The sequence below is a fragment of the Callorhinchus milii genome, unplaced genomic scaffold, assembly GCF_018977255.1.
Source record: "Callorhinchus milii isolate IMCB2004 unplaced genomic scaffold, IMCB_Cmil_1.0 Scaffold2, whole genome shotgun sequence".
In the NCBI taxonomy this organism is placed as follows: domain Eukaryota; kingdom Metazoa; phylum Chordata; class Chondrichthyes; order Chimaeriformes; family Callorhinchidae; genus Callorhinchus; species Callorhinchus milii.
Genome location: NW_024704743.1, coordinates 51,229,498 through 51,245,480, shown reverse-complemented (window position 1 = coordinate 51,245,480; position 15,983 = coordinate 51,229,498). Strand labels below are relative to the sequence as shown.

General features: G+C 37.5%; 1 long non-coding RNA gene across 1 annotated transcript in view; it reads left to right on the top strand.

Annotated features, from left to right (window-relative positions):
* Positions 1-14,538, top strand: part of LOC121848142 — a 79,918-nt gene extending 65,380 nt beyond the window's left edge. Inside the window, exons 2-3 of the long non-coding RNA XR_006084871.1 lie at positions 8,531-8,602; positions 13,964-14,538. This is a non-coding gene — a long non-coding RNA (uncharacterized LOC121848142). The remainder of the gene's footprint in view (positions 1-8,530; positions 8,603-13,963) is intronic.
* The last annotated feature ends 1,445 nt before the right edge of the window (positions 14,539-15,983 follow it).

Sequence of the window (15,983 nt, the reverse complement as noted above, 5' to 3'; positions counted from 1 at the left end):
TTACCTTCTTCACGTGAATATTGTGTGTGACTTCAGCTAGATTTATGGGCTCTATCTATCTATGCAGTCACGGAGACCACGATTTTTAGTATCAGTTTCCTAACAAGCTTAACAGAAGGAGACCTCGCTGTCTATCGTCAGTACTTGTAAAGTTTGTGAGCGGTTTAGCAAAGTCCTCAACATGCTGCTTCAGTGCTTGGCTTGAGAAGCCACACAATGATTATTGCTGGTAATAACATTAAAATAGGAGTAGCCTCCAGAGCATCCAATGCCCATATGACAGGAGTCTGTGTGTAGGAGGGTAATGTGTAATCTTTTTTCCTGATAATACATAGACATTACTGATGTTAAATAAGTAAACATGGAAATCCCCTCAGTAATGCATGATGCCATTAAGTCTGGGCAGTACAGATCACAACATGGTGACAGGCTGTCAACTTCTTTCTCTTTTATAATATCATGAATTTTAGCAATATGAAATATCGTTTCTCGCAAAAAAAGGGAGAAAGCAACCTAAATCTAAATTGATCCTAATCCTACCTGAGTGTACTGTTTACAAACAGATTGCTTCACATACATGCATTTGCTTAAATCATTGGTGTGTCACTTAAGGCCAATTTACAAGTTAATAGAACTTTTGCCCACAAATATTCGGTCAATTCACTTTATAGTATATTCTGTGAAGGGCTTTGAGACGTCTGGAAGATGTGAAAAATGCTATATCAAATGCAAGGATTATTATTATTATTAGGTGACTCAATGGGCCCGAAATTCCATCTAATTTCGGTCCATATAAAGCCATTTTGTCTTAAAAATTTTAATTGTGCGGATTTGTGGAAAATTCTTAAATTTGGTCCTAATTTAGTAACTGTTTCTCCACGGATCTTACAAAAGGACAGATTTCCAAATTAAGACAGAATTTAAGAATTTCCCACAAGTCTGTGTGATCTTAAATTTTAAAACAGAATGGTTTTACAGATTAAGACTGGGTGGAATTTCGGGCTTGTTTGATCACAAAGTAAGACATTTATTTGACTGAAATGGATCACCTTTCTCTGGTAGCTATGCTGTTGAAAATTACCTCTTCTTTTCATCCTGATCTGGTTTGCCCAAGGCTGGGTTTGCATTTTAGATAGAAAATGCTTAAAAAAAGAGTAATGTGTTAAAACATAATTCTTACAAAGGAACTGCTGGGTTACTTGAACCATACAATATTTTCCTGTAAAATGGATTCATCAATCTATTTTATATTGTCTTCAAAACACTATTAGTTTGTCTTGATGAGATAATGGTTATATCAAATCACAATTACCACCAGTTATAATTGTTCAGGCTCATCACAATGCTTGAAAATGATTCTGCTGATGTACCACACCACAGACAACTTGCTGCCACATTCAGCGCAAGTGGAATGCAAAGAGCTTAGTATTTGCAGTGTCCATTTTCTGCCAGCAGCTTTACTGCATATACTACAAAAACAAATGAACGCCAAATAAAATAATAAAAATAAATGGGATACAGAGGTGGAACTGCAGCTCCTCTTGAAACTTTAACACTCCAGACGTGAGGTGTGTGGCAGCCTGTGAGAGAATTCTCTTTTCAGAAATGAAATGTGCAAAAAGGGGAAAAAAGGGTTCTTTATAGAAACCAAGGTCAATGTTTTTTTTCAACTAAGAAGATAAAGGGTTCTGGACAGTGAGAGGTCAAAATTCAAGGCTTCACTTGACAGTTGCATGAGGTGCAGCAGCATAGTCTAGCCTAAGCAGGCATCAAATTTAGAACAAGCTGCCAACAGAGAAGGGCCTGTAACTCTCGACAAGAAGAGTTTGTAACAGTTTCTATTAGGCTACTGAAGAATTTGCCTGGAAGCTCAGTTTGAAAGATCCGTTCATCGACAGTCAGAATAGTGAGAGGGTGAAACAAGACCCACTTCTATAAGGTACGTAATACAATAATGGCCAAACACAGCGAGGCTGGAAAGTGATACTTGGATGAAGGTTAGTCTGTTGCTCAACCTTTCATGCTTTTCATATTTCTGTGTACAGAAAGTTGCATGCACTGATTCACTAGACCAAAGGGACGGGCAATTTATAAGCCCACAGAGAGCAAGGCACAAATTATGCTTTTCCCATTGAAAACAATGGCAGCAGACTTAGGTCTACAAAACATTATACTGTATCACCCAGAGAATGTGTGCATGTAGGGATCTCTTCAGTGTCAGTCAGGCCTGGTCACTGAGACATCATTCAGCATCAGAAAGAAAATAATCCCTACAGCTACAAAAGGAGCTTATAAAATAAAAAAATAAACAGAGCGCTACAAATAGTTTATTGACCACTGCGGGATTTTGTGAACTGGGGCCCATTGTAGAGGTAGCTTGCAGCTTGGTGGTGTTGAGGTTCAGGCACACCCTCATATTTTCCAATAAACTATTGACATTCCACCACATCAGCTATGGCATAGATAAAAAATCTGTCAAATCCAAATTCATGTGACAATTTTATCTCTGAATAATATTTTGGACAAACAATTGCTTGCTTGTTTTCCTTTTTGCTAGTCGGTTAACCATGTATTTCTGTCCAAAGAAAGCACACCAAGCGCCAAGACTTTATTCAAAGCAAATCGTGTAGAATTACTGCAGCAATAATGGATGCTCTTCATCACACTGCAAGAATGAAAAGCTCTCTGCATGTCTCAATTTTCTCAAATTTGGGTGTCTTTGTGCTGATTCTTTGCACCATTATGGACTGATGCTAAGCTTGGAAGTCTATATTCGCCCAAAAAATGCAAAGTCACTTCACTTTACAGTAAATCCTGTGAAGCACTTTGACACATCCTCACAATGTGAAAGGCATTATATAAAATGTTAAGATTATTATTATTATCATTGTTTTATTTGGAGTTTAGATTTATCAATCTATTTGGAAAAATATAATTGTACGTTCAGAGCAACATAAAATAAGCATAATAACGGCAGACGTTTAATATGTTTGTTAGGTGGTTATCATATGCTCATTGAAATAATGCTGAATCTAAACAATGAATGCAACAATACCATTTCACAATTTTATAGCGCTTTCAAGGCAACAGGACATCTAAAAGTTCTTCATACAATTATCACATCAAATGCATTGTGAAACGCTGCAAATTTCACCACAAAGGTGAAATATTTCAGAATTGAAAACAATTGAGATGTGGTTATGCTTTTACTACTGTTTGTAAGCTGCTAATGGTGTACTTAGATTATACAGCATTGCTCAGTACATTCTGCATTTGAAAAAAAAGGGTTAAATTTGAGGTTAAGCAGTATAAACCTATCATTATTCGAACACCATTAAGCATTCAGTAACTCTATCAGTATTTATATTACCTTCAATGAATTTTATTCCCTTTCATTGAGTCGTGAGTTTTCATTTACTGATGTCCACTTAACACAGAGGTAGAATTCACACATTCGGTCCACCCAGGCAGCCCCACATTACTTGTACAGCTTTTGTGTTTGAAATTGGTGCTGCTTTCTTACAAAGGAGTTCATTTAGTTCTGGTTATCTAATATACTAGGTCAGTTGATGGACATTTTACTTGGCGAATAACATCATAAAAGGTTAAATCTAGGCTCAATATAAATTTTCCCCCAAATATTGCAAAATTTATCATAGGGGCTGTGTGGAGTCACTAAGTCTGCAGGATGTAATCCGACATCCTGGTTATTCTGGAGCCAATCTGTGGCTGACACAAAGCCCCATTTAATGTACTGCCAATCACTGCAGTACAGTAGCTCAAGAAAAAGGCTGATCAAGGCTTTTATTTGACCAAAAAAATGAAGGATTGTTTCCTTCCACAGCCTTCATGCGTATTTAAAGATTGTTTTTAATGCATCTTTTTTTTATAAATGTTAACAATTCTACCTGAAATTGACAATACAAGTATTTGTCCATAAGAAGGAAAGATCTGAAGTAGCTTAGGATCCAATAGGAACAAATGGGATGATTTAAATCATTTTCCTGCAGTGATGCACTGGACATTAATGGCCTTGTCATATAAAAAAGTTTTCACATAGCCTCATGTTTGAACAAACTGTCTTAGGTTTTGTTTTCTTTTCGAATGAATATCTGGGATAAGCTATCCACACTGAAGATACCAGCGTTCCATTTATGTGACGAAAGTAATGTTATTTGGATCAGTGTAATTCAAATCAGCTGGAACTGGATACAGAACTGATGTTTGCTTGCTTGAAACTACATACAATTTTGCACAGTTAAATCTGTTTAAAGAGTAACATTGCGGCACCGGGCTGATTTGAAAATATTTTATTCAGCTTAAACATAAGAGGCTTTTGAACTCCCTAAAGGGAGGAAAGGCACTGAAAGGGTAAATGGAACTATTGTGTTCCACAGGGAAGACTGTTACATCTTACCCCCATGTACTCTTCAATTGGACTTTGAGCTCCCTGAAGAGCATTACACATGGATTTTGTTGCACGCTGACCATTTTAAGCCAATATCCCCATGGGCTCCTGGAAATATCACCACATTGCATGTCCATTATCAACTAACTCACTGAGGCCTGTTTCAATAAGCTTCACTCTGTATCATGTTATATGACAGAATTCTGGTAACAACACTAACTGCACCATTTGTCCATTGGAAGTATTTAAGGAATCCTGTTAGAAATTTCTACCAATCCTTGGGAAGCCCACTAGAAACATGTATTGTGTGGATACGGAGGTCCTGTGGGCTGAAATGATGTGATTCCGGTACCGTATGTATCGTAAAAACAGGCAATGTATATTGTGAGAGGACAAAACTTCCAAGTAAGTATAAGATTGCTACACAATCATTACAATGCCATAAATTACCTTCCTGATAACAGGGCCAACTTGGTGCTTTTCCACTTCTTGCTCACAGTGCTGGAACCGTTGAACCATGGAATCTTTGTTAATTTGGATTTCATTCCACTAAACAAACTTCCAAGCTGTTATTAATAAAACAAAATTGACAGCCTTAAAACTATGAAATGCAGATTTGCAGAGCACTACAAATACAAAGAGAGAGTTCAAAGGGAAGTCTATCAATGATGGCCCAGTGTGCTGTAACTGCAGCACTACAGTCTTGTAAAGGGCTGCTACAAGGACCCAAGTTGAAGGTGTGTGTGGTAAGAGGTAACTAAAAGGATTTATTAGTTGTGGTATCCATTTTGCAGCATTGTTAAATTATCAACAACAACAACAACAGCAAATTAGATTTGTATAGGACCTTTCACGTCGCAAGACTCGATACAATCTTTTCCTATCCCCTTTTTGCAGAAGTCCTGCAGCTTTTGAATGTTCATTTGGACATCACGGATTAGGGTGATTAGGGTGCAACATGAGACTTCGGCTCAGACCTGTTTGATAATTATGGAGTCAATTCTCAGGAACTTGCACTGCCTCAAACCTGATGGCAGCAAATTATTCAATGCTTATATTCTTGTATAACAGACAATCAATACATCAGTGTAGATTTCAGACTCACTGCAGTCAAAGAGCCTTTGCAGTGCTCTGATTGTGCCTGCACTTGCTTTTCAAAGAGAAAATCTTCCCCACAATAGGTGAGCCAAGATAATAATAATGATAATTATCCTTATATTTGATATAACACCTTTCACATTGGAAGATGTCTCAAAACAACATTGAATATACTATAAAGTGCAGTGACTGTGTATAGAATGAGTGTAGGTGAAGCTGCTGATGACATTAAAGCTCTATCATGATGCCCGAGGAAGGGTTATTGGTGAAACACATGTTTTAGGACTTCTGTGGAAAGCAAGACAATTACTAATGTAAAAAAGGATCAAGTTACCACTCCAGAAACAAAAATGTTATCCTTCAGGGTGTATAATAATAACGATAATAATCCTTGCATTTGATAAAGCTCCTTATCACATGATTAAGACATCTTAAAGCATTTCACAGAATGTACTGTAAACTCAATTGACTGTATTTTATGGGCCAAACGCAGAAAAAACTTATTGACATAAGTGTCCACAATTACACAGTGAGAAGAGAAATTAGTGTTAAATAATGGTTACCAAAGACTTTGTGTGTAAATATTCTGTTGCTGAGGTTGCTTCTTCTCTGGAGGTTGTGAATGCAAGGCTTTGCTGCACAGTTGCTTGCTGTCCCATGTGCACAGCGATGCTACAATTTTTGGATGCAGTAAACAGTGATAAATTTTCATACGTAGAAATAGTGACATTGAAACTCGCCTCCAAAATGATACTGACAATGGATCCATTGTTTTAGAGTCGTAAAATATGTAAGAGAGAACTCTGGTTACATATTATCTCAACTGGTGACATGCAGTTTCTGTAGTGATGCCTTCACAATAAAGAAGAAACTGGGTAATGACTAAAGCCTCTATCCTATTTATTCTTTGCTCAAACAGATTGGTTTTTGGGAGAAGGGAGTTGTATTATCTGATGTGATAATTGTCACTGGTGGTTATGATCAGAAGGACAGGAAATGCAGTCAGAAAGTAAAACGCCAATCACAAAACAATCTTTACTACTAATAATAATAATCCTTGCATTTGATATAGTGCTTTTCAGGTCTTCTAGACATCTCAAAGTGCTTCACCGAATATGCTGTAAAGTGAATTGACTGTATTTTTGTGGGCGAAACGCGGCAGCCAATTGCGCACAGCAGTGTCCCACAAACAGTCGTGGATTGAAAATGACCAATTTCATTATTGATTTGTTTTGGAGGGATTATTATTAGGCGTGTGGAATAAGAAAACTTGCCCAAGGTTTCGCCCTGCCTGGAATTGAACCCAGCGCTTGCAAGACGAGCGCTCTAACCACTGAGCTACAGGACTCAACTAGTGATTGGGATAGCAATTTTACCTATGACAAATTTGTTATCAAATTTTACAACTTCAGGAGCAAAGCAGAAGTTGAAATTAATGCTGGTCCACTGGCTCCTGTAGGCTACATTAGCGTTCATTATTCAATAGCATCCATTCCATGAATGGCTGTTGCCATTTTTCAAGCACTTCCCAAACTCAGCTTAAACACCAAACCATTGACCACCGCCCCCAAATGTAATTTTTTATGCACAGTACAAATAGGTTTGAATTATTTTTAGATCTTGTAGGTTTTTTTACCCAGCGTTGAGGTGCCATTTACGCCTATATTCACCAACAAGCAATTTTTCAACCCCAATATCTTCAATTAGATTAATATCATCATGCTAGCGCAGGTGATTTGAACACACACCCACATCTTTATTTAAATCTTCCTATATATTTTGCTTGGTGACAAAGCCCTTTCCATATACAATTGCTTTGCACAGGCATTCTGGATGTGATTGTATTTAACGCTAGTTCTTGAAATCAGTACAGGATGCACTGTGAGATCTATTCTTCTGCTTCTTTGAACCATTTGGCAATACAATTTTACTGAATGCACCAGTCAATTTATCTTTGTAGATGCTTTTTCAAAGGCGGCACATGGAGTTAAATGATTTTCACCAGCCGCTATACTGTTGCTACTGCATTTGAAGACGGAGCTGCTTCAAGCTGCAAGCAAACTGCACTGTGGTAGTTAGCAACAAAATGCAATCTGCATGAAACCTTTCATATCAGTCTCCTGAAGATGAAATGAATCCTTGCTCTGTTTAATAAACATGAACTGCCCACAGCACGGCATATCTTATGACAAGTACTTGAAGGGTTACTGCAGGGATTAAAGTAGAAATTTTTAGACAAATATTTGGATAGTTTAGCTGCCATTTTGTGCAAGTATGTGCTCGTAGTGTAGAAACCACAATACAGGAGAGAAATTACAACATGTTGCAACAAACCATGTATTGATGGTTGTTTCAGAGAACACTTTATTACAAAGTACAAAATTACTTTGTTTTTGCACTTTATCAGAACTGTAAATGCATTCGTTGAGATAATTAAATATTTTTGTGAAATCTATGCTATAATTTGCAGGACCCATCATTGGAAACCACTATATATGATGGAATAATAGGATCATTCATCCCCCAGATGCATCACACAATTTTACTGGATATAAAGTTAAGACTATAGGAATATGGATCTGGATATAAATGTTCTCATTCTGTGTGGAGGAGTGAGAAAACACAGAAGCACATGTGGATACAATTCAACTGTGATCTTATTTGATCCGAGGATTTTTACGCCAGGAATACCACCAAGGAAATGCTCCACCAATACACCCTATACATAAAATAATAACGCATTGAATATAACAATTGAATTTACTGTGTTTCCCTCTTTGATCTTCTACCTTTTTTGCTATTGACTTTGAATTAACTCATATTTTTCTATGCTTTTTGAATCTTGCTGTGCTCCATCTCCCTGGTTTGCTGCTGTTCTGCTCTGCTTGTGACTTGACTGCAAGGCTCTTTCTTATTTCTCGCCTCTTTAAATTATTTTTACTTATTTTGTTTATTTTGCTTATTTATATTTATATAATTTATTATTATTGTTTTGATTGTGATCCTTTTTGTTTGTTTCTGCAGTTGCTTGTTTCTCTCCTAACTCGCAGGAGACTCTAGAGACAAGGTGGGTCAAGGCGATGGAAGCATTTGAAGGTAAGGGCAAGGATCTTAAAGTTGATCTGTTAAATAATAATCCTTGCATTTAATATAGCACCTGATCACGTCGTTGAGACATCTCAAAATGCTTCACGAAATATATTGTAAAGTGAATTGACTGTGTATTTTGTGGGTGAAATATTAAAGGATAAGCTTGGATTTTAAGCAGGATTGTGTTATTCTGTCATTATTTCCACAACAACAATTCTAGAAGTGATAAGACAGAATCCCAGGCTTGTAATTCTCAAAATTGGACATATTGCTCTGACAAGCGCTCTGGGATGCTACCCCATGTGAAGGATGCTATTTAAATGCAAGTTGTTGTTGAACAACAGTTCTCTTACTCCTAAATTATTTAATTATTAACTATATGCAATACACTAATTTGGAACCCAAATATGTTTATTTTATATTTTAATCAACTTAATTTTGTTTTTTTAGCTAAAAATACTTAAATATATGAAATGTTTCCTAAAGCTAAATCATGATTTGTTTCCTGTGGCTGTTATTTACCTAACTGAAATTAAAAAAAACATTGGCAGGAACTGGAGAAGGCCATTCAGCCCATCGAGCCTGTAAAAACAGAAACTCTATTGGAATGGAAACCCCTTTTTTATGATTCAAATGCTTATTAAACAATTTCACCAAGAAAGGATTGCAATGTATAATAATAATAATGACAATAATCTTTGAATTTCATATTGCACCTTATCATGTCATCGAAACATCTCAAACACTTCACAGGATTTACTGTTGAGTGCTGTGATTGTATTTTATAGGCTAATGATGATGTGACTATTTAACACTGGTTTTAATTGTGGCACTGTTGAAAAGTCTGCCCTATTGCTAACAAAAGATATCAGCTAATCCATTGGGTGTAACCACTCCCATTACAATGGTTAGGCAAAAGACAACTGTGGTGCACATTTGTTTTGCTGACTTGCTACCTACCTAGTGTTGATTAGGGGAATCACTCAAAATTCAGTGCAAACCAGGATCCCGCTAACCCCAAATCCAATCCTGTGATTACCGTCCAGAAATTCCCAATGCAGTGAGACTGAGGGTTGAGACTGAATTAATAGGGGAGGGGCACATCTTAAATTGTTAATAGATTGGAATTTGTGATAATTAATACACCACAGGTTACAACTTTCACCCCATTGAAAATTGGTCCAGAGGACTCTGTGGAAAATTTGCTTTAAAATTAAGGTGGCGACTGCCTTTTTCAAAAGTTAGCACAAGCTTGAATACAGTAATGATAATAATTATAATAATAATAATCATTGGCATTTGGTATAGCATTTTTTACACTGGGAGGACGTCTCAATGCGTTTCACATGATTTACTGTGAAGTGGAGTGAACACGGCAGCCAATTTGTACACAGCATTGTCCCACAAACAGACACAAAGTGAATAGCCAGTTTTATTTGGAGGATTGTTTGCCAGGACACTGGGGGAAACTACCATATCTTTTCGATTATTGCCATAGGATCTTTAACAGCACATGAACCAGCAGTCTGGGTTTAACATCTTAGCAGAAGAACGGTACCTCCAACAATGCGATACACCCCCAGCACTGAACTGGAGTGTCCAGCCTAGAATATATGAGTTCAAAGTCCCAGCAATGGTTTTACATCTAAGGACAAATGCCATTTATGGCCAGGGTTTACCAAAAGCAGCTGGAAAGCAGCATTTCAGGAAAGCAGTGAGACAAGAACTATTGCTTTGCGAACATCTCAGTTTGGTATTACTTTTTGTACTGCAGCCTGCTCAACCAAGACCAGATATTAAAGTGTCTTGTACCATTTTGAATGGCTTCATGGAGTTTCTACAGCAGTGTTTACTAATTATCCGCAGAGACTATTCCAGTTCAGCCGTGCTGAATGCCAATAGACAATCATTTGCATAGTGTTTTTTGTACAACATCTTATTATAATAATAATATAATAATAATAATCTTTGCATTTGATATAGCACTTTTCACGTCTTCTAGACACCTCAGAGCGCTTCACAGAATAGACTGCAAAGTGAATTGACTGTGTATTTGTGGGAGAAATGTGGCAGCCAATTGCGCACAGCAGTGCCCCACAAACAGTTGTGGATTGAAATGACCAATTTATCATTGTTTTTTTTGAGGGATTATTATCAGGCGTGTGGAGTAAGGAAACTTGCCCAAGGTTTTGAAATTGAACCTGGGTGTCTCGTTTGAAAGTGGGTGCTCTAACCACTGAACTACAGGACTCCACGAATATTATAGAAGTTCTCACACAATTTAGCATGTGAAATGGGCTGCACATAGACACATTGGAAAGTAGGTGCCCAGACGTTGGACAGACACATTTCTTATTTGCATTCTCATTATGACTAATACTTACTATACACAACATGTATTTATTTCACGTTGTATAATGTAAGTATTAATCATAATTACAATGATTATGATCACTTAGCTGCAAGTTCCATTTAAAATACGGCAATCAAGTCGGTCACCTCCCACGCAGCGACTTCACCTCAGCGCTAAGGTATTTTATGTACACAACAATCATTCTCCAAAGTTTCACTTCCAGAAGTGTTAGTTTATATTTTCTTGGATCACTGCTAATCTCTAAGCACAGTCAATTGCTGGATGAGAATGCAGACAGGCAATTTACCCTGGTGCTAGACCCGGCCCCCAGACTGCCAAAGTCCATTTATGTCTCGCCACCTTCATATGTCCAAGCAAATTCTGACAAGCATACCAAAAGCATCTCTATTTTGTGTACCAGGAAAGATTTGCTGAAAGGTGTGATTTGTATGTAGTCTGGGCCTCATGTGACCCTTTAAGGCTGGGCGTATCGCTACCTAAATTAGTTTAATTACCAGATGGGTGTTGGCTGCCTTTAAACAAGTTGCACAGCAAGAAGTTGATGTTCTATTAATAGCACACTGAAAATATCTAAATATACTTCTGCTAGTAAAAAACATGCACTCATCTGCTTTTGTTTATTGCGTAGTGATATGAACTGTTTAAATCAGTAGCTCTTTGTCGGTCTTCAAAGGCTGATTCCAATACCATCAAAAGTGTATTAGGCTAAATCTCCTCTGAGAATAACACAGTCCCACTGCAATGTTTCAAACAGTTATTATACATTTTAAACTCTGTAGATGATGACAGCACTTAAAAAACATTGCACTGTTTGACAGCAATATTCCTAGGGACCATGAAAAATGACTTCACATCTAAAAACTTATTTTTATCAAAACAAATACATAAAACTTTGTGACAGACATAATGCTTTTAACTCTTTAACCCGTGTAAGCACATTTGGATACTTACCGCAGGGAACTTCTTTATTAACTGTGGATTATTCAGCATCTTTTTCATATCACTCCTCTCGGAAGCATGTTTTTTTTCAGACAGAAACTTCCAAGTGTCCTTCCAGCATTTCCTTATAAGCACCTTGCAGACATCAAAAGAGCTGTAGAGGCTGAGAGCCTGAAGCCCTGTTTACATCGCAGCTGCAAATTTATGTGTGCTGAGAATCTGTAACTAACTGGCAGACAGGACCTGAGCATAAATACAGCCGACCTGTTTATTCTGAATCCAGTCCACAGTGATAAATCCCAACTTTTCTATCTGATTGTACTCCGCGGAAAGCAGAACAATCACATCAGTTTGCTATAAATGGTATAAGCATACATCACATTGCCATATTTTGCAACAGACTGGTGTAAATGCATATCAGATTGTGGGATATTTATCAAGGCTGGATATTCACTAGGCTGGAGTGGACTGGAGAGTGAAGTAGATATTAACACTATGGGGCCCATTCTGAGCTCTTAATGAAAACTAGAATGAAAAGAGGAAATGTGGAATTGTTGAAAGGAAAACAACAGAATAAAAATAAAAATAACAATTTATTCTGAATCCAGTCCACAATTTCTGTGAGCATATTGGCTGCCGCAATTGACATATAAAATACACAGTCACTATACTTTACAGATATCCTGTCAAGCTCTTTGAGAGGTCCTCCCACTATGAAAACCGCTATATCACATGTAAAGATTATTATTATATAAATTCCAACTTGCTTAAGTATCCCTGGAATGTGTGCTTCTGAAAATGAGAGAAAGACATTTGCTAAACATAATGAAATGCTTTAATTGATTACAAATGAAACTCATAATGCTCATCAACAACACACACCAGGATTAACGGCTTTGAATAGTGACTGTGCGATCCACGCAGATCTTTCTGCACATTTATTGCAGGTTTCGGAAGAAATGTTACATAGCAATGGAATTTAGGTCAGGAATATCCGATCAGAGGAGTTTATTAGCTGTAATATGTTTAAATTCAGATTACACACTGAAAAATGAAACATTAAACATGTAATTGTCTCAATATTGACTTGAAAACAAGGTCTCATACCTGTAATTTCTAATGGCAGTCCTTTATTAAGGAAATTGAAAGACATGCTGAATTGCAGGTGCTCTGACAACATATACCTCCTACAACTCTGCCAACCTAGACGTTCCCTCGGTGACATTTGCCTGTTTTCATGTCCCCCAACCTATCTGTTCCACTGCCGGCGGGAAAGCTTTTGGCCATTCTGCCCCGCTTTGAGATGTCCTCCAGATGTGAAAGGCACTATATAAATGTAAATAGTAAATTTAGCATACTTTTGGAATGGTAGATTTGGGTAGATTTGGGTAGATTTGGGGCCATAACATACTTCCAGTTACAAGACCAGTTCCACAGGCAGATGCCTTTTTGAAACAAATCACATTAGAAATTGCTGCACATTGTAATACATTTGTTGATGGTTTGGTAATAATGTGAAACCAGTAAGTAATAGGTTTATAAAATAAAACTGATGGAAAGTATGGAATTATTGAAGCAAGCCATATATACATTAAAGCACTTTAACCCGAACTGAAGGTTTGATACATTCCTACAACTTTTAAAGGAACGTAAAGTTTCATAAGAGATTGAGAACAGATTATAAAACATATTTGTTATGAAACAACACATTGATTATAAAGCATATCTGTTATGAAACAACACACTTAAAAATGTAAGTGTGAACATTGTTCACACTTACATTTTTAAAGTTTTGTTTCAACTGTTCAGTAAGCAATACCTTATAAATATGAAGTGGAAGAAACAGTTGAAAACATGATTTGCGATGAAAATTGGATTGTGTGATGTGCTAATGGTGCAATTTCACACATTATTGAAAATAAGTGACCAGTCAATGTGCTGATTATCAATTGTTCTGTCGGGGTGCTAGAGGGGTTTGGACAGTGGTGATGTATCATTTTTTGCATCGTATTGTTATTGGATGAAAAATTAAGTTTTTCAGTGTTCTCTTGCAGAAAATCTGACGGGAGAAACGTAGCCATTTTGAGAACAAGGCCGTGATCCTGGTTCAACAAGAACAACAAGGTGATAATTGCTGCCTGGATGTGCTGGCCATACGTAGACCATGCTTTCAATGGGAAGTGACAGCACCAACAGCAATCCAGCCTCAGACTGAACCTACAATCAATTCTATCCTAGCAACCGAACAGTTTAAATCCTTCGTGAAAAGAACAAGAAGCCATTAAGGATGTGAAAAGGATTTGCAAACCTGGACAATTCTCAGCAGGTTCACAATATCAGTAGTGACTGCAAGGGTGTGGAGAGACAGGAGTAGGAGGCTTAGCTCAGGGGGGCAATTGGTCCTGGCAACTTGAGTTCTGAGATTAAGAGGGAGTCTTAGGTAACTTTGCCTGATGCTGACACAGGAGAAACTGACAGGCATATGTCAACAGTCTGTGGAATTTGTGAGCTTGATGGCTCAATGACAATTTGTGATCCATTCTTTCTGACATTCTTACAACAAGGTTGGATCTCAATTATCTTTGTAAATTTCACCAAAAGGAACTTGATGTAAAGAATCTGCAAATAAAGGGCATTACAGGTGGTACATGTCAGCAAGTCTTGAAAGAGCAGGGATTCCTCTATTACCTCTGCAAGAAAAGCCTTAACAGCTAAGATAGTTCGAGCTGGACATGCAGTGAGAAGGATTCCACTGTTCATTCACAATGTTTAGCTGCTTAAACTCCATCACAATGTGGAATCTCCAAGCCCTGGCTTCTCAACCATGCATGTAATACTCTCTGCGATTAGGCAAGCAGGTTTGCTTGCAAAATGCAGTTACTACACTTTGAAGGAAATCCTGTGAAGTGCTTTGAGATTCCTCTCAACAAGAAAGGTACTATTATCAAAGCTCAAAATGCAAGGATTAAGCAGGGTCAGGCCTCCAGGTAGAGAGTGTGCATTTACATTCAGACAATTTTCACACATATGTGTTGAACTGTCACTGTTTGATTTGGATACTATGATGGATTTCCACATGTCAGATACTGCTGACCAAAACAAAAAGGTGTAATATTGCGTATGTTTACATGCATATCACCCAAATATACAGGCAAAACAGAAATAGGGCTCTCAAGCTGACCGACAATATACTCTGAATCAAAACATTCAGGGGAATTAGCCTTTTATACACACGCACACATATACACACATACACACTGCAAATGTGTCCAAACATTTGATCACAAAAAGTATGTCTTGGTCCCTTGTTTACTGTCAGTATGTAACGTGTCAAGCAGCTTTCAATATCACCCAATGCAGAAGCTGATTCTGAACACCAGTAACTGTAAACATGGCTGGTTGCACTGATCCAAACTGAATGCAATCTTTCACGGGACAGTAGCAAGAGCATAGCCGAACACAGCCTGAGCAGTGGAGTGCAGTACAGAGGGAGCTCTGTGAACTGAACAGAATATCACAGAGGGAAGCTTTATTGATATAGAATATTACAGCTGCATTACATAGGGCAGTGGTCTGGATTAAACGCTGGCAGGAATGCTGTCGAGATTTTTTACCTTTTGACAGTCTTGAAAGAGCCGTCTATGCAGTCCAGCAAAGGAGGTCGAGCAACTTGAAATAATGAGAAAAGAAATAAACTCTAACACAGTTTGGGTGTAATACAGACTGTAAAGTGTCACATTAGATGAAAACTTAAGCAATGTTTGTTCTGTCTGGACTACATTTAAAAGATGTGATAAAAAGTAAAAAACAAGTAATCCAACGACAAATATGGGGAGAGAGGGGTAACCAGAAGAGTACACAGCACTCTGGGCTATAATATATCTAAGCTGGCAAATATATGCACACTTTATTTTGTATAAACATGACTATATTTTTGATGAATATTTCTTGTGCTTCTTTCTAAAATTGGTAGGAACTTAAGGTTCTGGTTACATGAAAGTCCATCCTGGTTCTCCAGCTTCCCTGTTTGCACTGGGGCTGACAAAAGGAAGCGCATATCCTTTCCAGACAGAT